The sequence below is a fragment of the Lepus europaeus genome, chromosome 7, assembly GCF_033115175.1.
Source record: "Lepus europaeus isolate LE1 chromosome 7, mLepTim1.pri, whole genome shotgun sequence".
NCBI classification, from domain to species: Eukaryota; Metazoa; Chordata; class Mammalia; order Lagomorpha; family Leporidae; genus Lepus; species Lepus europaeus.
In genome coordinates, this window is record NC_084833.1 from 32,929,809 (window position 1) to 32,952,150 (window position 22,342).

The 22,342-nt window shown below is 46.1% G+C and overlaps 1 protein-coding gene across 1 annotated transcript in view; it reads left to right on the top strand.

The window, feature by feature from the left end:
- Nucleotides 1–22,342, top strand: part of LOC133764376 (uncharacterized) — a 245,261-nt gene that overhangs the window by 167,693 nt on the left and 55,226 nt on the right. The gene's annotated exons all lie outside the window — the stretch shown is intronic.

Genomic DNA, 22,342 nt, shown 5'->3' on the forward strand with positions numbered 1-22,342 from the left:
CCCTTGCTTAGTAATGTGCTTTTAATTAGCTTTGTATGTGGGAAGATTCCCAGCTCCTAGTGAGAGAGAATTAAGGAGGAGAAAACTGTGTCTTTGATTTGCAATTTCTGCAAGGAGAAATGAGAAGCTGTGGAAAACGTGGAAATCAGGAAGGTGGGCCAATACCAGCATCCGTGTGGGTCCCAAGGAAAATTCTGGTCCCGTTTTGATGTCTGTTATTTTACTGGTTCAATTAAGTGATGACTTACTATCTTAAGTGTATCCTTTGGCATTATTATTATTAGTTAATTCCAGGTACAACTTAGAAAACTGTCTATGGTATGGATAGTTGTATGGAAGCAATTCCTGTGTGGGTATTGGCTGCTAAATCTCTCCATGTCTTAGTCTCCTGTCCCCAAGGGGCCCTGGACATGGGTTCCCAAATACTCTGAAAATAAACAAAGAAGATGTGACATGCTCTGGATAAAATCGTCCCTATGGGACCATCAAGAATAGGCTATTTTATGTCCTCTTTACGAGAACAAAACTTGGAAGAGAGGAAAGATTCTAGATGATACTTGTGAAGTATGTGTGACCCATGTCTTTGAGGATTTGAGAGTCCTGTTTGCATCAAAAACATATTTGTATGTGTGGACTCCACTGACATTGATTATGAATCATGCTGGCCATGTGCCTTATATAGCAGAAGTAACAAGAATATGTAATTTATTTGGAAAGAGTTAGAAGAACTTACAAACTGACTTATTGTTGTGTCTATTTGGGTATAGCATCACAATGAAAACAGCTCTTGAGCCATACAGGAAACACATAAATAACACAGTGGAACAGGTTAAATTCTGCCAGCACCAGTTTTATAAGGGAGATCATCTCTCCTTTCCTCTCAGCCTCCCTCTTAGGTATTCCTACACAGTCTCAGCATCACGGGCTTGGTTGTGGCTGGGCAAGGGCTGAAGAAGTGACAGCATCCCAGTTGGCTTGAGATTCATGATCAACAGGGGAGACAGGCTTATAAATCAGTACATGGCAATGTCATATGATAAGTGCAACTATGAAGTACTCACATGTAACCAAGAAGAGACTGAAATGATTCTTCTCAGGAATGCTTTCTGTTTCAGAAAGCTTGGTTTATTTGTAGCTCTTGTTCCTGGGAGAGTTTCTAATTCTATTGGAATAATATGTACATGACTGTCCAAAAGACGGGCCCAGAGTTCGAGTGACCTTAAAAAGCTGGGCATTCAGACAGGTGTTTTCAAGAAGGGACCGGGTCTGAAATGCCACTCCCCTGGGTGGTCCTTTGGGATCAATGAGGACTTTGTCCCTTGTCCATGCAGTTCTGAGAACATGTTGCTGGAAGAGTTTCAGAGGTTGCCCATAGTTCTATCCAGTGGTGTTTCACATGTCTAACAAATAACTCTCTAAGGAAGAAAAAAGTTCAGTATAAATTTTAATGATATAAAAGATGCATTGCTTGTAGCTTATAAATATTAAAATATATATTGTATTATACATCTCAGTCAACTGATTATCACAGAATACTTTCATTGATTCATACTTAACTCTTGTTGTCTGTTGCCAACCTGTGTTTATAATTCAACCATAATTTGACAAAATCAGGCTACAAATACATGTTTGATGACATGACAAATGAGTATGATTCCAATATAATAACACAGCAGATACATGCACAAGTACCCCTTAACTGAAATGCTTGGGGCCAAAAGTGTTTCAGAGTTAAACTTTTTTTTGATTTTGCAGTATTTCTATATGCATAGTGAAATATCTTGGGGAAGGGACTGAAGTGTAGACACGAAATTCACTCATGTTTCATATACACCATATACTCATGGCATGAAGATCATTTTATACAATATGGTAGATAATGTTGTGTATGAAGCAAAGTTTTATAGTATAAAATCAGTGCTCAAAGGTTTTGGATTTTGGAGCAGTTTGGGTTTCAGACTTTCAGACGTTCAACTTGTCTCAGAGCTTTACTCATTTAGCAGTGACCTGAGATACTTCTCTGGTGAGGCAGGTGACAGTTTTCAAATGCTAGAAGAACATTGCCTCAATGTTTTGTGTTATTTGTAACATGATGGTTACAAAGATGGCCTCCTTTATGTTTCATGACTTTCTTAAGTCTTGACAACCAGAACAGTAAATCAAGCTCTAATGTGTAGTGCTGGCTGGTTTACATCCCAGCGTGGACAATTTCAAGCTGCCCCTGAGATGCCCAGAATGCAGAGCTGGGAGCAGCACACCATTGCACAGTACAGTATTTCCTTCAGAGAGCTTCAAGAGCATAGTTAATAGTAAAATGAAATAAAGTAATTAGGAGTGATGAGTTCTAGGTGCTGTTTTTTAACTTTGCTTTAAAAATCTATTTAAAAATTTTCCAGTTTTATTGAGGCAATTAAAAAATAAATATTGTATGTGTTTACATTCAATATGATGGTTTGATGAGTTCACTGTGAAATGATGATCTCAGTGAAGCTTATTAACATATCCATCGCCTCTCATAGTTACCTTGGTTTTTAACATAATTTGAGTTTCACAGTTGTCACTTATCTTCACATCTAGCAACTTCTTTGATGAAGTTTTTCATCCCAGTCCAGGTTGTTTGGAAGACTTCTTTCCACATTGTTTACATGTATATATGTGCATTCTTTATAAATATGAAAAATCAATCTTTTTGGAGGACAGAGTTTATGTAGACATAAAGAGCAAAGACTTTGGAGTCAGACAGACTAGAGTTTGAAACCTGTCTGTCTCCTAAGTGATTGGGCCAGTGGATTTATCTCCTTTTCGTCTGTAAAATTAAGATAATGGTCCCTAAGTTTCCTAGTAGTTGAAAGATTGAGAGATATAATTTGAAGGTGCTTAGCACAAAGTCCTATATGCAAACAGTAAACGTTAAATAGCAACTTTTAATATGAAATAATAGTGGGCCCTGCGCCATGGCGTAGTGGGTAAAGCCGCCACCTGCAGTGCTGGCATCCCATATGGGTGCCAGTTTGAGACTGGGCTGCTCCACTTCTGATCCAGCTCTCTGCTATGGCCTGGGAAGGCAGTAGAAGATGGCCCAGTTCCTTGGGAAGGTGCTGTGTGGGAGACCCAGAAGAAGTTCCTGGCACCTGGCTCCTGGCTTCAGATCAGCACAGCAGCCCTTGAGAGTGAACCAGCAGATGGAAGACTTTCTCTCTCTCTCTCTCTAACTCTGCCTTTCAAATAAATAAATAAATTTATCTATAAAATAAAAAAAACTATTCAATCTATTAATAATTATTAAATAATAGCCTACCACACTCGGCATGAATTAAATTTTAATACTTTTCCACCCTATTAAATGAAAATAGGGATGATGGGATGGAGAGCACGAGAGGCACATGTTCTGGTAGGCAGAGGCCATGTGAGGATTCATTCTCTGCCTCTGATCTCCAGCCTTTAATTCCATACCTTGGAATGTGCTCTGTCTCAGAACAAGGGTCAGAAGTCTCATGTGGCTGTGACCACCCCTGATCTTTTTCAAAAATTATTTTTATTTATTTATTTTCATTTTATTGAAAGGGGAGAGAGAGAGATAGGGGGAAGGAGTGGGAGAAAAGAGGAGAGAGAGATTGAGGGATCCATCTTTGCTTTGCTGGTTTACTCCCTAACTGCCCACAACAGCCAGGGCTGGGTTAGGGGGAAACCAATCCAGGTCTCCCTTGTAGACGGCAGGGAACCAAGTATCTGAGCCCATCACCTGCTGCCTCTCAGGGTGTGTATCAGCAGGCAGCTAGATCAGAAGCAAAACCAGGACTCAAACCAAGTGCTCTGATAAGGCATGTAGGCATTGCAAGTGATGACTTAACCGCCGTGCCAGACACCTGCCCTTGTTCCTACTCTTTGATGCTAGAAAGGAAGAACTTTTTTAAAAAGATTTAATTATTTATTTAAGAGATGAGAGTTACAGACAGACAGAGGGAGAGACAAAGATCTTCCATCCACTGGTTCACTCCCCCAAATGGCTGCAACTGCTGAAACTGGGCATATCTGAAGCCAGGAGCCAGGAGCTTCCTCTGGGTCTGGGAGGAACTTTTTAAAACAGACTTACTGGTGTTTGCTTTTTTTATTTCAAAGATAATAAATGATTATTCTAGAAAATATAGGTCAGTCAAAATCACTAGTAATTCCACTCATCAATAACCATGTAGCCTCTATGAACATGCTGTTGATTTTCTCCATACATTGATTTTTTTCCTTTGCAAGAACTGAACAATATTCTAACACTACTTTATAATTTAATTTATTTTACTTAATATCATGGGCATCTTTTAATGTGAGGAAACCTTCTTCCCGAATAATAATTTTAATCACATTGTAGAATGTGATTGTGGGAAGATACCTTACTAGGTTTACCAGGTTCTCTCCTCCTGGACATTTGTGTTATTATGATAGTTTCTGTAATCACATCTTTCTTCTTCAGAGGTAGAATTTTCTGGGTCAGAAGGAAGGCACAGTTTCAATTTATATAAACAGCTCTGCACCCTTTCATTTTGCGTCTCGTCTGGGCCCTTCTGCAGGGAAGGTGGCATCCCCACTGGCTTGTAAGAAGGCATTCCAGACTCAGTGAGGCCAGAAGGCACAGCCTCGCTCAGGTTTCCATCCTCTGCCTCAGCTGTTCCTTCTCAGGACTCGGCTTCCCTGCGGCACGTGGCAGAGGGAACTCAGGGCTCTGGAGTTTTGCTGCCACACCAGGGCTCCCCTTCCTGGAAATGCCCCCTGCCTGCAGTGTTTCTCGCTGTGCTCATGTCCCTAACGCATCTCACCTTTTCCAACGTCTGTGTCTTTGCTGGTTATCGTTCTTGCTTTCCCCCATCCTCCTGTCTAGCGTGGGTCTTCAGCAAATCTTCCACTGTTCCATGCAGTTGGTTACACCTGTCTGCTTCCACCCAGGAACTTAGCACGCTCTCCATGCCATGGCTGCTCAGTGCTGTCCTTCTGTCCCCTGGTGCTATGTGGGAAGTGTGAGATCAGAGTGTCTTTATGTCTGATTTGATTTCATAATGCCACTGCTAGAACAGGAAGCTTTGCACACAGTAGATGAGTAATGTGTGCTTTATTCAGTGGGAGTGGTTGTTTAGTGGTAGGTAAGAAGCAGACACGATGTGTTTTTTTCTAGCATGGCAACTCTTGTTTTATTGAACCTTCACATGGAGCTGCACTTTATAAATATAAAACAGATGAAAATGGTGCACTGGGTGACATGAGGTGGGAAACCCAGAGACTTACCCCAAACTCTGCTCTTCACCCAGGTGCACCCACAACCCTGGGGAGTCCTCTTGCACTTGAGTCAGAGGACCTGGCTCTCAGTCCTTGTCCTACTGCCACCTGCAGATTGGATCTGCTCACTCCTGCTCACAGGGTAGTAGTGAGGACTACTATGTACTATGTACTATGTACTATGTAGGTACTATGACTTAGCAAAAACGTGGTAACCAGTCTATAATAAGCACTCAGAAAACAGCATCCCTCTTCCTTTTTGTCTTTCTTTTTTAGATTTATTCATTTACTTATTTGAGAGGTAAAATCACAGAGAGAGGGAGAGACAGAGAGAAAGGGCTTCTATCCACTGGTTCAGTTCCCAAATGGCCACAATGGCCAGAGCTGGGCTGAAGCCAGGAGCTTCTTTTGGGTCTCCCAGATGGGTGCAGGGGCACAAGCACTTGGGCCATCTTCTACTGGTTTTCTAGGGCATAGCAGAGAGCTGGATCAGAAGAGGAGCAGCTGGGACATGAACTGGCACCCATATGGAATGCTGGTGCCACAGGCAGAGGTGCCACAGGCACAGCTGGTGCCACAGGCAGATCTACACCACAGTGCTGGCTCCAGTACCCCTCTTCCTTATCTCCCTTTCTTCCTCTTATTCTCCCTCCCTCTTTCCTCACTTTGCTCTCTCCTGTTCTCTTTGCTCAGCTAACAAAGATCCTGATTCTAGATAGCTACATGGAGCATGTCCACCCAAATTCAGGTGCTGCCCTTGCGAGATCTCTCTCAAGTGTGGTCCAGGGAATTTTGCCCCGTACTGTGATCCTGTCCAGCCCTTTCGTGTTCAGATACTCTTCTGTAACTGAGGGGTTGAAGCTCAGTATCCCTTGGGATGCATGTCTAACTCTTAACTGCCTTTATTTTAAAGGCGGAAGTACCCCTTCTGATCCATAGAGATCAAAGCTCCGTGGTGGGTGGGCCTTGTGTTCCAGCTGCCGTTTCAGTTGTCCCTAACCGTGCCTCTGTCAGCAGCTTGCTGTAATAGTTAAGGATGGACGCTTGGGCAACAAAACACAGGGTTCAAATTGTGACAGCTCGTCTCTTCTGTGTCTTTGGACAAGTCACGGGGCTCCCTTTATGCCTCAGTTTCTTTATCTACGAAGTGATAATCATAATAGTAATAGTGTGAGAGTGACATGAGAAAAGTACGTGAAGTATTTGAAAACTATTAACACTCTTGTGTTTCTGAGCATACTCAGAGTGATCCCTTTTGAACCAAAAGAGAGCCTTCGCCTGACAGAGGAACAAAGATTGGGAACCCTGCACCCAGATGTCCCAGAGGACAGTGCCTTGCATGTCGTCAGTGTGAGCTATTGTTATTCTGAAAGTATGTATTAAGAATGTAATAAATAATTATGTAGAAAAATACAGTATACCAGGCCGGTGCTGCGGCTCACTTGGCTAATCTTCCGCCTGCGGTGCCGGCACCCTGGGTTCTAGTCCCCGTCTGGGCGCCAGATTCTGTCCCGGTTGCTCCTCTTCCAGTCCAGCTCTTTGCTGTGGCCTGGGAGTGCAGTGGAGGATGGCCCAGGTCCTTGGGCCCTGCACCTGCATGGGAGATCAGGATAAGCACCTGGCTCTTGGCTTCGGATCGGTGCAGCATGCTGGCCATGATGGCCATTTGGGGGGTGAACCAATGGAAAAGGAAGACCTTTCTCTCTCTCTCTCTCTCTCTCTCTCTCTCTCTCACTCTCACTCTCTCTCTCACTCTCTCATTGTCTAACTCTGCCTGTCAAAAAAAGAAAAAGAAAAATACAGTATACCGAATAATTATTAAGCAATTATACTCTACATTAATTCAGTATGATACAAATACCTGTATGGTACTACAGTGTACAATAAACAGTTATGTATCTGGATTCACCAAAAAGATGCCCAAACTCACTAATAATAAAAGTGGGGATAAAAACGTGAAGTGGTACTTTTGAGGCAAGAATAAACAACTGTGCTAATGTTGGTGAGGACCCAGGGAGCCACTCTTTTGCACTACTGCTGGGCGTAGCTAAAACTGACATTAAATATATCTTTGAACTAGCATATTGCTTTTCAGAATTTATCCTAGGAAATGATCATTTTTCTAAGCTATAATTTCAAAGCTTTTTATTGTAGCATTGCTTGTGATTATATAAAAAATAAGAAGTAACTTAAAAGAGCCAACAGTAGCAGAATGATTAAATTTTGATATTCTAATAATACACTGCTATTAAAATTATACATTCAGATTTATTTACAAAAGAAGATTGCTTGATTTATTAAGTGAAAAATGTAGCAAGGTACAGAAAAATATGTTATAGTGCGATTCTTATAAAGGTGTCTGGATGTATATGTATGTGCACACGAATGTATGAGCGTGTCTGTGCACACAGGAAGAAATCTGGAAGTTAAACACCCAAGAATTAACAATGGAAGGTTTTTTTAAAAAGACTTATTTATTTATTTGAAAGGCAAAGAAACGAGGTGGGAGAGGGGAGAGACATCTTCCATCCACTGGTTCACTCTCCAAATGGCCACAATCGTAGGGACTGAACCAGGCTGAAGCCGGGGCCAGAAGCTTCACTGGGGTCTCCCATGTGGGTGGTAGGTGCCCAAACACTTGGACCACTTTCTCTTGCCTTTCTCAGGCCATCAGAAGAGAGCTGGATTGGAAGCACAGCAGCCAAGATATGAATTGGCACCCATATGGGATGCCAGGGTTGCAGGCAGCAGCTTTTCCTGCTCCATTATGCCAGCCCCTAGGGGGAGTTTTATAAAATGTATGTTACTCTCAAAACATTCCCACCGTATTTTAATTTTTTTACAAGAGAAAAGAATTTAGTTATTTTCTCTCATTCATTATAGAAAAAAAAGAAACATTGTATGCAAATCAAAGTGCTATGTGTGGTTGATTAAAGCAAGGGCTAAAGAGAAGTTATAAGGTATATTCAAGTCTGTAGTGGAGAGTTAGGGGATGAGAAATCCATTCCAATTCTTTGGTGTTTGTGTGTGTGTGTGTGTGTGTGCGCATTGTGATAGGCTTCATAGTGGAAGTGACATTTGAACTTGGCCTTGAAGGATGAGCAGTGGGACATCTGGATTGATAAAGCCAATGGTTCATAAGCAGCTTCTAGTCAGAACTTAAAGGGATGGGTTCCCCCACCCCCGAGCTGCCTCTTGGAAAAGAAGGAGTTGCATTATGTTCATGTCCTTCAAGTTTTCCCATATTGTGGAATTCACTTTGTTTTATTTTAGAAAACCACTTTAGCCTGAAATGACCAAAGTCAACACTCATTTTCGGTGCTTGTAGCGATGCCGAGAAGTGACTGAGGAATTACAGCAATTTTTTTTTGGAGCATGGCTTTAAAATGGCAAAAGTGAGCTTTTGTTATAAATGTGCCATTTGGAAATCATGTTAGGAAATAATGCAGTCGATGGTTACAAGTGAAGATTGTGAATATACATATAAATCTTAGTGAATGAAAGAGACCGTAGTTACAGTGATATCTGAAAATCACACTTGCAGCTTGGGGTAGCATTTTCATGTTAGCATCATCTACACATTCAAAAGTGTTGCATCTCAAATAACTTGGAAGTGATGATGAAATTTTCTGAAGACTGGCTCAAAAAAGCTCTAGCTATAACAAAAACTGGTGTTAGAGTAGAATTCCTTCATAAAATGTAAACATGGCAAAAGCATTACTGCCAAATCACCTATGATTTTGTATGCTTTGTAATTTGACATGTGTAGCTGTAGCTATATGTTTGTCTATTTTGTCTACATGCCTTTCTTTTTTAAAGATTTATTTATTTATTTGAAAGTCAGAGTTACACAGAAAGAGAAGGAGAGGCAGAGAGAGAGAAAGACATCTTCCATCCGATGGTTCACTCCCCAGTTGGCCACAACGGCCAGAGCTGTGCCAATCTGAAGCCAGGAACAAGGAGCTTCTTCCAGGTCTCCCACGTGGGTGCAGGGGCCCAAGGACTTGGGCCATCTTCCACTGCTTTCCCAAGCCATAGCAGAGAACTGGATGAGAAGTGGAACAGCTTGGATTTGCACCAGTGCCCATCTGGGATGCCGGCAGTGCAGGTGGCAGTTTTACCTGTTACAACACAGTGCCAGCCCCTGTCTATATTCTTTAAGAGGATTTTTTTTCCTGATTTTCTCTTTGGGAAAATGGGAGATTGGTATTTAGGGGGCTGCTCATATACAGATAGTAAGATATTTTCTGTGTTTACCCTGTGTGTCTGATACCTATATTAAGTTCAACTCTAATAGTCAGTCATAACAGGTACAAACTGTAGAAGATGGTTTTTATGTGGTGTAAACTTTATTCCTCATGCTAACCCTACAAGGCAGCTGCATTAACTTATTAGGGCTGCTATAACCAAGTACAGCAAGCTGAGTGGCTTAGAAATGACAGGTCTTGCCTCATGGTGCAAGAAGCTGAGCCCAAGCTGCTGGCAGGGTGGGTTCCTCCTGAGCACTAGGAGGGAGAATGGGTTGCAGGCCTCTCTCCTCACTTTCAGGAGTTTGCTGGGAAACCTTGGCATTCCTTGGCTTGTGGAAGCATCATCTGACCTCCACCTTTGTCTTCCCACCATGTTCTCTTTCTCCTTTTTCTAAGACCCTAGACAGATTGAAGCAGCACCTGCCTAATAACCTTCTTTTTAACTTGATGGCCTCTGTTCAGAGCCTATCTCTAAATAAGGCTTCAGTCTGCAGCACTGGTGGTTAGAAAGTCAACTTGTGGACCTGAGTGGGACGCAGTTCAACCCATAGTAGCAGGAATATGAGTCCTGTTGCCCTTCTACAGATGAGGCATTGGAGATTTGCTGTTGCCTGCCCTGCCCTGCCCTGCGGCGTCTGTCACGTGTGGATGTGCGGCCTGATGGAAAGTCTCCCAGCAGCCGTGGGTTCTGCAGGGTTTTATCTGGAGAGTTGCTGCTGCAGCGAAACACTTTCATCCGGATAGCTTCACGTCCAGTTGTGAGGAGATAGGCGTTCATGTTTGCATAACCAATCTTCATCCTCAGGAACCCAGTGGCTCAACCCTAAGGATGCGCTTTCTTCCTTTGTTCATTTATTATTTATTAGACACCTGCAATAGGTTGGTAATGCTGAGAAAATATAAAAAGACAGAATGCTGGCCCTCATCCGTTCCTGTTGCTATTCTGAGATGTGTGTAATCTAATTAAAATGTAAAATGGGAAACCCACATGTGAGCATAAATTTGGCTTGGAAATCATGGCAGAACTTTTGATTTTTAATTAGTTTCAGAAAAACAGACCCACCCCCTTCTCAGTGCTGTAGAGATTCCTCTGCCTTGATAGTGCTGCTTTGAAGAACAGAGGATTCGGCAGGAAATTGTGATAACTTTCCGATTCTGAAACAGCTAACAGACTTTTTCACTAGTTGTAAAAATGGAAGGATGGCAGCCATTGATAGAGCTGTGTGTTTGGCTCAAGGTTAGGAGCTTGATATATGTAATCTCATTTCATTTAAGTCTTAAAACAGCATCCTAGGTGCTATTCGGTCCTTCTTATAGACGAAGAAGCTAAGGTTCAATGAGGTGAAACAGGGAGTGAGTGCAGCCTTTCATTCTGCAGATGCTTCCTGAGTACCCCTGTTTGCAGGTGCTGAGTATGCCGTGGGGGCACAGGCCGGGCTCTTTCAGAAACAAGAGTGTTCGCTGGCCATGCCCACCTCCGAAGCCCATGCTCTTAAGCCAGCACAAAGAGGGAAATGCTGTTCAGGTTAAGAAGAAGCTAAGTAGGGCCCGTCGAAAGGAAGCCCTGTGGATTGGAGTAAACATTCATCAGACTGGCCAGAATGGCACTGGCTTGTCCATCCTCGCTGCCAGTGCTGTGAAAGTACAATCTAACACCGCCACAGAGCTGTCAGTGGGGTCCAGAATCTCCACCCTGTAGCAGGAGGAGTCACATTACTGCTGTTGAAAGGTGAATGGAAGGCTGGGGTGCATACTGCCAACTGGTGATTGCCTTATATCCAAATGAGTGTTGTTAAGGAGCTCAGGACCACAGACTTTCAGAGTAGCACATCTCAAATTATGAGCAGAACTCACTGAAATGCAGCCTAGTCATTCTACCTCAAAATGTGTAATGGTTGTAATTGTGTTTCTTTCTAGTTTCCTTGGGACTACCCAGAGTCTCTTAACCTCAGCATCATTGACATTTGGGGTCTGATAATTCTTTCTTAGGGAGGGTTGTCCTGTGTATTGCAGCATGTTTAGCACATTCCTACATGCCAGTGTGCATCCTCCCACATTATGACAATCTGAAATGTCTCTCGGCATTGCAGATGTTACCTGGGGTAGGGAGACAGGGTCAGAACTGCCCCCTGGACCTGGGGGTTGAGAACTAGTGCTCCAGCTGCATGGTAATTACCTTTATAAAAAAGACCAGCCGGGGGCCGGCACTGTGGCTAGGGGGTAAAGCTGCTGCCTGCAGTGCTGGCATCCCATATGGGTGCCGGTTCGAGTTCTGGCTGCTCCACTTCCGATCCGGCTCCCTGTTAAAGCACCTGGGAAAACAGTGTAAGGATGGCCCTGGTCCTTGGGCCCCTGCACCTATGTGGGAGACCCAGAAGAAGCTCCTGACTTCAGATCAGCCCAGCTCTGGTCATTGAGGCCATTTGAGGAGTGTACCAGCAGGTGGAAGACCTCTTTCTCTCTGTCTCTACCTCTCTCTGTAACTCTATCTTTCAAAAATAAAATAAAGCTTAAAAAAAAAAAAAAAAGCAGCCAGCCAGTGTCCCCTTTGCTACAAAGCATTAGGCCCACAGTATGACTGGAGTCATGTTGGGATATCTCTCCATCAGGCAGGGGTTGTGGCTGGGCCCTGGAGGATTTGGGGGCAGGATGGAGAACTTTAGGCAAGAATGCTCATGGCCTGTTTGGGGCCCAGGAGTTTTAAATGTGAAACGGAAGTGGTAGAGAGGACAGATAGGTTGGGATTGGGAGTCTTGAATGGCTGCACATACCTGGAGGGAACAGAGACTTTCACAAGCTGTTTCAGGTAATAGGGGATTCTTGGCATGACGTAGGGGCTATAGCTGGATAGGGACTCTGCGGGGACTCGCCACCATCTTGGATCCAGGATCTCTTCTTCTGTACCTGGAGGTTGAGATCCTCACCTCTGTCCTCCGCCAACCATGCTGACACTGCACCTCTCCTGTTCTCTTTATCTCTGAACGTTTTCTTATCCAGCCTCCTGATTCTCATTGGTTTGCCTCCCTTGGAGGTTTTCTGTTAAATTCTAGAAGGGGATTTTGAGTCCTAACAATGGTTACCATGATCTTCACTGGGCAGAGTTTTTGTGCCACCCATATCATAGGTCATGGTCAGCTTGGAGCTGGACTGCCTTGGGTTCTGGTGCCAAGCCATGATCTTAATCATGAATCTATCTTGCTTGTTTATCCATCCTGGGAGTGCTGACCATGACAGGTATCATGGCTGACATGTCAAGAATGATAGCATAGCATAACAAGTCTAGTTTCTAATTCTGCAGTCATTGAGCAGGGTCTGTAGGGTTCTGAAAGAGTGAAAGTTGACCATTTCCCCATGCCCCACCTCAAGAATCAGTGTTGGAGGAGGGTGGTGCTCTGGTCAAGCCTGACTGGGTTTAACCCTCAGCTTACTCACTTTACTAGCTAGTTAGCTTCAGGCAGATTTACACACTCCAAGCCTCAGGTGAGAGGTTGATGATGATGGTCTTAGTACCTACATCTCTAGTGGCAGGGAGTTTTTGTTTGTTCGTTCTTGCTGCTAGATCTCCAGCTTCTAGCACAGTGCCTGGCACACAGCAGATGCTCTAAACCCATTTGCTGAATAAGAACTGTGAATTTATGGAGCATGATTAACATTCTAAGTGCAATTTCTAAGCATTTTATGTGTACATTTAATCTAAATGTTGGCAAGGGTTAGATAACGGTACTACCTCCTTTTTACAAATGAAGAAACAGAGAGCTGGAAAACATCACATAGTGGAGAAACCTATGAAAAAAACCCAGGCAGGGGCAGGCGTTATAGGGCAACAGGTTAAGCTGCCTCTTGTGACACCTACATCCCATATGAGCAGTGGTTCGAGTCCCAACTGCTCCACTTCCAATTCAGCTCACTGCTAATATGCCTGGGAAAGCAGAAGATGGCCCAAGTGCTTGGACCCCTGCCACCCATGTGGGAGACCCAGATGGAGTTCCAGGCTCCTGGTTTTAGACTGACCTGGTCCCAGCTTTTACTGCTCTTTGGGGAGTGAACTGGCAGATGGAAGATCTCTCTCTCTCTCTCTCTCTCTCTCTTTCTTTTCTATCTCTCTCTCTCTCTCTTTCCCTCTGACTTTTAAATAAATAAGTAAGTAAGTCAGTCAGTCTTACAAAGAAATCCATGCAGCCTGGCTCCAAAACCCTAGCTCTTTACCATTATGTCACATTCCTTTGGATTCCAAAATTCATTGATATATTCAGTGAAAAGAAGATATGATTAGTGATGGTAGCTACTATTAAAAAATACTTCCCATTAAAAAGTAAATTCTAGGGGCTGGTATTGTGGCATAGTGGGTAAAGCCACCATCTGCAATGCTGGCATCCCATATGGGCAGTGGTATGAGTCCCGACTGCTCCACTTCCAATCCAGCTCCCTTCTCATGTGCCTGGGAAAGCAGTGGAAGATGGTCCCAGTCCTTGGGCCCCTGTACCCACATGGGAGACCTGGATGAAGCTCCTGGCTTCTGGCTTTGGCTGGCCTAGGCCAGCCAGCCCTGGTTGTTGTGGCCATTTGGGGAGTGAAACAGCAGATGAAAGATATTCTCTCTCTCTCTTTCTCTCTCTCTCTCTCTCCCCCCTCCCCTCTGCCTCTGCCTCTGCCTCTCCTTCTCTGTAATTCTGACATTCAAATATATAAATCTTCTTTCTAAAAAAGTAAACCCTGGAAACAATGAGAAGGAAAGAGTAGGACCTCAGTCCAGTCCACTGTCACTTAATGACAGGAATACATTCTAAGAAATGTGTTGTCAGCCAATTTCATTGTTGTGCAAGCATCATAGAGAATCCTAAAATAAGCTTCCATGAGAGAACCGCTTAGGGGCCTAGGCCATTGCATATGTGGTCCATTGTTGACTGAGACCTCATTGTGGAGTGCGTGGCGGGGCTGGCTGTTACCAGAGGCTTGTCAGCAGGCCAGTCTCTTTGTCCCTCTCTGGAAAATCGATACAGTTCTGAGCAGGAGTATTGAGGACATAGTTTACTTGGTGTACATTAGGTCAGTGCTCCTAAAGATCCAGTGAGGCAGACTGCTTTTTCTCTGCATTGACAGGAGGAAAGAAAGAGACAGAGGGATGAAGTAATTGTACAAAGCCGTACAACCAGCTAGTGGTGGGGCTGGGGTTTGACCCACAACCCTGGGCTGTGCTGCCTCAGGGGTGTCTCACCTTGACAGATTATGATGATGCAATCTAGCATCACATGCAGCGGCATTAGGGCTTTTCAGGGAGTCTTTGTTTCTCCAGGCAGAAGGGGGAGTATCTGAAACCTCAGATATGTGATTCAGAGGCATGGCATGAAAACACCTTTGTGTGTGCTACATAAATTGTGTGCAGTTCTGCTTGGTTTCACATACGTGCCTGAGGAATATTGTTTTTCTTCACTCTGACTTTTTAGTGTTTAAACATTCACCTGTATTTTCTCAAATATACAGTGAACTTTGTAAGAGCCATTTTCTCATTCAGAACTGCTTCATACCTGACCACTGTGGCTTTCAAACTCATATGAGCCTATTGAAACATAACTCATGACTTCTTTGATTCACTTGTTTCATTAACACATGGAAATACACTGAGAAACAAGGCAACTTGGAGGATTACAAGGGTGGATGAAGCCAGCTTCTTGCCCTTGAGAACTTACGACCTGGGATGGTCAGTCTACTATGAAAGCAACCAAGTGTAATAACAGGCAGAACAAAGAAGTGCTCAGTTAAAACACAAACTGCGTGCAAGAGATGCTGTAAATGGAGGGATTACCTTGGCCTGGAGAGAGGAGAATATTTTATCTGATTAAAGGAACAGTGAAATTCTGTTGGGAAGGAGGGCAAGGTGTTTGTAGGCAGCTGGGGTGACAAAAGTCATTTGGGATTAAATTGCTAGATCTTACATGGCAATGGAAGATGTTTGAATGTGATTCTGTGGGCGACAGGGGACCACTGGGGAACTGTGAGCAGGAGAGTGACACGGTGAGCCTGTATTTCAGAGGGGTAGCTGGCTCTGATGTGACAGCTGGATGGGGGAGGGCGAGGCTGGATTCTGGGAGATCATCTTCTGGGAAATCTTTTCAGTAGCTCAACTGAAGGGTATGAGGATGCCTTACCAAGGGCAGTGGGCGTGGGAATGGGAAGGGGCTGGGTGCTGCTGACTGTAGAAGGGAGGTTGACCTGGTAACTGATCAGCTGTCAGAGGCAATGGAAATGGAGAAACTGAATTTTAGAGGTTTTGTTTCCATCAAGATGAGCTTGCAGTGAGAGAGGAGCAACAGAGTCTGCTGCCAGGAGTACTACTCCATGAAAGTCTGATGCCACACAGCCTGTATCTAAGATATTTGTCCTGTCTTTTGAAGAATACCTGGCAGAAAAAGATCCCTGGATTTTTCTCCTGGAAGTTAAGTTCATAAAAGTCATGTTTTTTTTTGTTTTTTTTTTTTTTTGTTTTTTTTTTTTTTTTTTGACAGGCAGAGTGGACAGTGAGAGAGAGAGACAGAGAGAAAGGTCTTCCTTTTGCCGTTGGTTCACCCTCCAATGGCCGCCGCGGTAGCGCGCTGCGGCCGGCGCACCGCGCTGTTCCGATGGCAGGAGCCAGGTGCTTCTCCTGGTCTCCCCTGGGGTGCAGGGCCCAAGAACTTGGGCCATCCTCCACTGCACTCCCTGGCCATAAGTCATGTTTAAAAGGCACAGCCAACTCTGCCAGTACCCACACAAGCCAGGAAGTACAAAGATACATTCACACCCAGGGGTAGCAAGCACGACCAGGAGGTAGAAGTTGTTAGGATAAGGATGAGGTTGGAAAAATAGATCTGGGCTGGAATGTAGGGGTGAGGAGTCAGGCCTGGGAGAGACACTGTCACACTGTGCTTTAGGGCTGCAGAGTGGAGGAGAGCCCAGACCAAACATGTTGAAGGCTGCTGTCCTGGTGCTGGGTCGCAGAGAGGCTATAAAGTAGACGTTGAGGACATGGGACTGATGGAGCTCAGTGACTGGGGACTCAGTGAGTGAGCAAGAAGGAACCCTAGGGAGTTGGTAGGTCTCAGGTGCATCGGGTGCCTGATTAGTGGATTGGTCTCTGGACCCCCAGCTTGCCTTGTTCATCTTCAGAGTGCTGAAGTTTTCCAGTGGTCACTCTCAGACCGACAAAAATCCTGCCCTATGTCCAGTGAAGAGATAGACAGCTGCCCACAAACACACAACCTTCACAGATGCAGCCTTGGTAGATTGCCAGAGGAAAGAGGATTTCATTTTCACTTCACAAATCAAACTTGATGTTTCAAGAGGGCATATTTTAGCCTGTGACTGGCTGAGGAGTCCGGGAAAGCTTTTGAGGCTAACGGAGGGCAGTCATTCAGGACTAGCCCCATCCGGCCCCTCAACAGGCCACAAGGGGAGGCTTTTAAGAGGATGCTGTTTGGGGAGAAAAAAAATGAAGTGGAGGGTTGGATGGGGGAGATGTCAAAAATCAGGAACAAAAAAGCCCAGGCACAACTCCAAGCCCAGCTGAGGAGTTGCCAGGAGGCCAGGTGCTGCTGCTGGAAGCCGCACTTTCCACTTGGCACCGGCATCTGTCATGGCGGCCGCTTCCTGTCCTTGGCTGGGAGGGCCATCTTGCCACTGGTGGGGATGACAGCCACAGCTCAGAGGGGCCCTCCGAGGTCGAGTCTGAGACAGGCGGACACAGGAGCTGAGATGGGAAGCCAGCAGCCCCAGTGGAGGAGTTTGCTCTGAGGACTCGAGGAAGGAGTGGCACCAGGCCTGGCCCCTCCGTCTCTCCTGACAACCCCTTTCTCCTGCCCAGGGAGGAAGACGCCATTGTCAGGCTGAGGAAATGGCTTATTGGTTGGCTCTTCCTGGCTCCAGTCCCGGGCAAACCTCCCCCATGAGTCTCCAGAGCCGCTGGGAGGATGCCCTGGGACACGGGCCCTGTGCTGGGAGCCATCGTCCTTGGGAATGGGCGCAAGGCTGGCCCGCCTCTGGGTCGCTGCTCTGTAGTTCCAGAGCCGCTGTTGATCGTGGTTTGTTTCTGCGGAGAATCCTAAGGATGAACAGTGGCTCCTTTCAAGCTGTGTCTCTGGGCAGTGAGGACGCATCCGGAAGTGGGTGTCGTCCTGTGCTGGGGGTTACCATGGGGAAACAGACTCCAGGTTAGCCACATCTCCGGGGAGCCTGCCTCCAGGGGCAGGGTCCAGTTCCCATTTCCATTTGGCGATTTTTAACCTAAGTGAGTGGAACTGGGTAGGAATAGACTGATGTTGGATCCGTCAGTGACTCGGCTGACGTTTATGGAGTGCATGCCGAATGCTGGGCACTGCAGACAGTGCAGAGTGCAGTGTAGTAAGAGCTTGCATTAGTTCACCAGACAGCATGAGTGGCCTCAGATGACCTGAGTTTGAATTATTACTTCGTCTTTTACTAACTTCAAGACGTACGGAAAGTTGATAGCTTTTCCCAGTCTGTCTCATTTATACAATGCAGAGGTGCCGACAGGACTGGCATGAGGGTTCTCCAGTATAGGCCGAGTGTGGTATCATAAACAAGACCCGGTGCATAGTAAGGACTCCATAGGTGGTACCACTAGGAAATACGGGGTGCCGGAGATGAGCCCTGACTGAGCTTTGCCTGGAGACTTGAATCTTAAAAGATTAGTGGGAAAAAGTCACGAAACAGGGAGACAGTGGGAAGCGTCAGCCTTGGGGGAGGCTGTGGTTAAAAAGCCACCGCCAGGGGCCGGCACCGTGGCTCACTTGGTTAATCCTCCACTTGCGGCGCCGGCATCCCATATGGGTGCCGGGTTCTAGTCCTGGCTGCTCCTCTTCCAGGCCAGCTCTCTGCTGTGGCCCGGGAGAGCAGTGGAGGATGGCCCAAGTGCTTGGACCCTGCACCCGCATAGGAGACCAGAAGTAGCACCTAGTTCCTGGCTTCAGACTTGCATAGCTCGAGCCGTAGCGGCCATTTGGGGGGTGAACCAACAGAAGGAAGACCTTTCTCTCTTGTCTCTCTCTCTCACTGTCTAACTCTATCTGTCAAAAAAAAAAAAAAAAAAAGCCACCACTAATGCCCTGCCCCACCTCTGCGTGGCACTCGCTGGTCGGTTCTGAGATGGGCTTGATGAAACATCCGCCAGAGGTCTTGGGAGCTAAGCTTTTTCTTGGGGGGGGGGGGGGGGGGGCTGCGGCATTGGTGAAAGAATGAAAAGACTAAACTGCCACAGAAGCAACACGCGCTGTGTTGGTGTTCCGGCTTGTAATTTGCAGCAGACATAATTACATTTCCTAACATAAAAGGAAATATTTGTGATCTGCAGCGAGGGGGCTCTACCACACAAAGGCAGGTCTCTCCTGCTTCCCTGACCCATTAAGTGACAATTGTGGGACCCGTGTTAAACATCTTCTAAGTGAGGAACTTGCCATGGCTCTGTGCTGCTAATGCCTGAGATAATGGTGTTTCCTCCCTCGGTTGCATAAATGTCAGCATTTATGATGTTAAGTAATAGCGCATAAAAGCCCAGAAGGAGTCTCCGAAGTGTTTGCTGCCTTTACTTTGCCACCCCGATTTAGAATTCCAAGTCCTTTTCTCCTTCATTTTTCTCTCCTAAGTGACGGTTGGCCCCCGGAAGTGCTGAGGAGGAGAAAGGACGGCATGGTGCAGACCCCTTCATAGATGCGAGTCCCACAGCTCTGCAGATGCGGCAGCTGTGAGGGGGACCTGGCCACGTCTGCCCTTCCTCCCCCCTCCCAGTGTCACCCACAATTTAGGGAACTGCGTGGGCTCACCCACCAGGCAGCCGGAAGGAGGAAGGGGAGAAGGATGGGTGGAGCTTCCTTGAAGAATTCTGGAAGCTCCACCTAACGCTTTCGCGCACAACTCTTGGTCACACCGGGTGCAAGCCAGCCTGGAAAATGCAGTCTCCTGTTGAGTGCGTGGTCAACCCTGGGGCTCTGTTACCAAGCGGAAGAGTGGACACAGCAGCACGGCCATCAGTGTCTTGTCCACACTGTCTTCTTTAAAGCATTTTAATTTATACCTGGTGACTGTGAGGTCACATGGGCAGTATCTGTGGTCTCTGGAGTGCAGTGACTTCCTGTCTGCCCTGGCTGCACTAGGCATGTCCATGACTGGGGGCGGCCTGGAGGAAAATGCCAGGTCTTGCTTAAAAGGAATGGAGTGGATGTCAGCATTTCCTGTCTCACATCCCGACTCTGAGATCCACTCGTGCCTTTGTCTTCTTGGCTGCCTTCGTGTCTGCCTGTTGCTTCTTCTGATTGAAGCAGCTGCCTGGACTCCTGGGTGGTGAACCTACTGGCCCCGCCCCCTGCCCCAGTGCTGCTTCTCGCCTGCTGGACTCCCCATGCTCTGAAGTCAAGACTTCTCACGTCTCACAGGTGGCCCTTTGGGGACTGTCTCTAGAAACCACATTACTTGTGCTCAGGTTCCAAGTTGGATTCCCAAGGGAAGGCCCAAGTGTATGAGCACACGCAGATATTCAGAATAACAGGGGAGCGTCAGAGTAATTGGAGCAGCTGACTGTGACCAGGGAAGGGGGCTGGGGAGAGGGCAGGTATGTGAGGTAAATCATCTTAGCTCAGAGAAGAAACTCAGATAAGATGACAGTTCACTAAAATCCAGCGTTCATATTTCTTTTAAAAAAAAAAAGGGGGAGGGTTGTGGGTGGGAGGGAAATTTTGGAAGGGGGAAGCCATTGTAACCCATAAGCTGTACTTTGGAAATTTATATTCATTAAATAAAAGTTTAATTAAAAAAAAGGTTTATTTTATTTATTTGAAAGGCAGAGTGACAGAGAGAGAAAGAGAGAGATAAAGAGATGTTTAATCTTCTCGTTCACAATGGTCACAATGGCTTGGACTGGGCCAGGCAGAAGCCAGGATCTAGGAACTCTATCCAGTTCTTCCACGTGGATGTAGGGGCCTAAGTACTGGAGCCATTTTCCATTACCTTCCCTGGGGCATCAGCAGGGAGCTGGGTCAGAAGTTTAGCAGCCATTGTCCTGATCACCACAACGCTGGTCCCCAGGGGTCATATTTCTCATAAGAATGGAAATAGCTCACAGCTACATGGTCAGGTTTAAAATAATAATTAAAAATAACTGCCTTTTCCTTTTACGAAAGCAACATCATGTTAATGTTAGAAATCCTTAAAAGACAGATGAGCAAAAAGGCTACAGTTGAAAGGCACCGAGAATCTATTACAGAGCAACAGCTATGGTGGGTCACTGTTCCTTCCAGACCTTCCTCTGTGCCTTCCCATGTATAAATGTGCTCTAAAGTGACATTATAGTGTAGATACTGCTTTATTCCACACTCTCTTGATTTAAGCATATAAGATGAACATTTCTTCTCTACCAGTAGATATTCACCTACTTTAGACTGTCGGTCTTCCACTGAAGGAATGCCATAATGTCATTGATAAATCTGTTGTTGAGACTGTTTCCAGCTTTTCACTCAATAATGCTGACATGCATGTCTGTACAGTGAAATCTCTAGGCGTAGAGATTCCAAATAAATTGATATTCCTAAGAAGGCACATATGTTTAAGACTTTTGGTTGAAACCATCTCCCAGCAGTGTTGGGGGCTGGCTTTTGTGGTGGTCCATTCAGATTTTGCCTTCACTTCACAGATGATGGTAGACCCCTTTGGTGCGTAGCTGTGTTAGTGCCACATCACGCATTCCATCCACCCTCCCCACCCCACCCCCCACCACCATAGCAGCAGTGTGCGCATGCACTAATTTTGTAGTAAAACAGCGCAGGGGGTAGGGCAGGGGAGGATCAGAGCATGAACCCCCAAAGTATATGCTGCGTTGGGGCTGGTCCTCTGTCAGATGAGTTGGGGAAGCCATGTGCCCGGCAGAATAAGCCCCACAGGGAGACTGGTGCCAGAATCCAGCATAGGCCCATGGGCAGCATTGCTCATGCTCCCCTTGGTCTGTGGTGGAAACTTCTCCCTCTGCTCCCATTTGCCTTGACACATTTGTGTCTTCTGCATCCTGTAGAGAAGAGGTGACACCAAATGGCTGATGGAGAGCCAGGATTAGAAGGAGGGGAAGCCGGCAAGAGTCACAGGCAAGGAAAGACGTAGCTCCTCTTGGTTGGGGACCCGCTTTCAGCCTGTGCCGTGAGCCCTGCCGTGCCAGCCTGCCCTGGGAAATCCTATCACAGACTGAGTCTCCAGGCACTCAGCTCTCCTCTGCAGGGGTCCCGGCCCTGTCTCGTCCTGGAGCCGACCCCAGCCTGTTGAAGTGACCCGGTTTGCTCACTGTGCTGGAGGACTGGGCCCTGCCACCTTTTGCCTTTGGGCCTTCCGAGACTCCAGGTACCTGGAAGCTGACGGGGTCAGTCTGTCCGAGGGGAGGCACTGTGTCTCCCACGTCTTTTGAGTTTATTTTTCTTTGTCGTGTCCACGTATTTGTTTTCTTGCACCTCTTTGTCAGGCTTCCTTGGTACATAAAGCCAGAGAGAAAAGAGATAAGGGTGAAAGGAGGGCCGACAGAAAGCCAGAGGTCCTCCTACAACAGCAGGCGATGGCGGTGCAGGACAAGGTGGCACAGAGATAGAGCCCTGACACTGTCACCCGGGGCCGTGAGCCCAGGGCCTGCACGTGGTAGACATCACCAAGTGACGTTTCCTATGTGACCTGTGTTATGTTCTATGATAGCATTCTGTTGTGAGCCATGGGTGCCACACACTGCTGGCTTCTAAAGATGTAAGAAAAGAAGCCGCCTTGAAACCGGTCTCTGGGTTGTCAGGGAGCTCCTGAGCTGGCAAGGGGGATGG